This window comes from Amblyraja radiata, chromosome 30, assembly GCF_010909765.2.
Source record: "Amblyraja radiata isolate CabotCenter1 chromosome 30, sAmbRad1.1.pri, whole genome shotgun sequence".
Taxonomy (NCBI): domain Eukaryota; kingdom Metazoa; phylum Chordata; class Chondrichthyes; order Rajiformes; family Rajidae; genus Amblyraja; species Amblyraja radiata.
Genome location: NC_045985.1, coordinates 26,131,170 through 26,132,524, shown reverse-complemented (window position 1 = coordinate 26,132,524; position 1,355 = coordinate 26,131,170). Strand labels below are relative to the sequence as shown.

Here is a 1,355-nt window from a genome sequence, read left to right as displayed (position 1 = left end):
AAAGGAACGTCCTTTAATTCAAGGCTGTGCCCTCTGGTCCTAGACTCTCCCACTAGTGGAAACATCCTCTCCACATCCACTTTATCCAGTCTGAAGAAGGGTTCCAATCCGAAAAGTCACCCATCCTTTTTATAACCATATAACAATTACAGCACGGAAACAGGCCATCTCGGCCCTACAAGTCCGCGCCGAACAACTTTTTTCCCTTAGTCCCACCTGCCTGCACTCATACCATAACCCTCCATTCCCTTCTCATCCATATGCCTATCCAATTTATTCTTAAATGATACCAACGAACCTGCCGCCACCACTTCCACTGGAAGATGCCACTAAGCAGATGGCAATGCCTTAACCATTTGTGTGTTGTAAGGCCACTAGGGCCCCTTCCATCCTTATCAAGGGGAGTGCTAACCTTCTCTCCTTTCATACAACACTCTCTCCTTTTTCTTAAAGGATTGGACAGGCGGGATGCAGGAAAAATGTTCCCGATGTTAGGGGTAGGGGACTCGAGAACCAGGTTCTCCCCATAACCCCTGACACCCGCACTAATCAAGAATCTATCTATCTCTGCCTTAAAAATATCCACTGACTTGGCCTCCACAGCCGTCTGTGGCAATGAGTTCCAGTGGAGGAACCACTCACAGACTGCGCTGGAGTTCAGGATTGCAACCCGGGTCTCTGGTGCTGTGCGGCAGCAGCTCCACCCGCTGCACCACACAATCTGTTCATTAACACCTCTTCAATTGTTAGCAGAGAGCTTTGGGACGACTGGAGTTTATGAAAAATACACTGTAAATGCTTATTTCCACTAAGTGAATACAAGAAGGGCCTTTACATGAACCTGTGTTATATCTCTGGTTGTCACATTTAATACCGGGACATTTCCAATATCTGTCAGCCACCAAGTCAGAACATAGACACAAAAGGCTGGAGTAACTCAGCGGGACAGGCAGCATCTCTAGAGAGAAGGAATGGGTGACGTTTCAGGTCGAGACCCTTCTTCAGACTCAGTCTGAAATTCCTTGATTAGTGCGGGTGTCCGGGGTCATGGGGAGAAGGCAGGAGAATGGGGTTAGGAGGGATTATTCCCGATGTTGGGGAAGTCCAGAACTAGGGGTCACAGTTTAAGGATAAGAGGGAAGTCTTTTAGGACCGAGATGAGAAAATCATTTTTCACACAGAGAGTGGTGAATCTGTGGAATTCTCTGCCGCAGAAGGTAGTTGAGGCCACAGTTCATTGGCTATATTTAAGAGGGAGTTAGATGTGGCCCTTGTGGCTAAAGGGATCAGGGGGTATGGAGAGAAGGCAGGGATGGGATACTGAGTTGGATGATCAGCCATGATCATATCGAATG

At 47.7% G+C, this 1,355-nt stretch overlaps 1 non-coding gene across 1 annotated transcript; it reads right to left on the bottom strand.

Annotated features, from left to right (window-relative positions):
• Positions 1 to 308: 308 nt before the first annotated feature.
• Positions 309 to 434, bottom strand: LOC116990271. Its single transcript, XR_004416511.1, has one exon. It is a non-coding gene; the product is annotated as a U6atac minor spliceosomal RNA (small nuclear RNA).
• Positions 435 to 1,355: the final 921 nt, after the last annotated feature.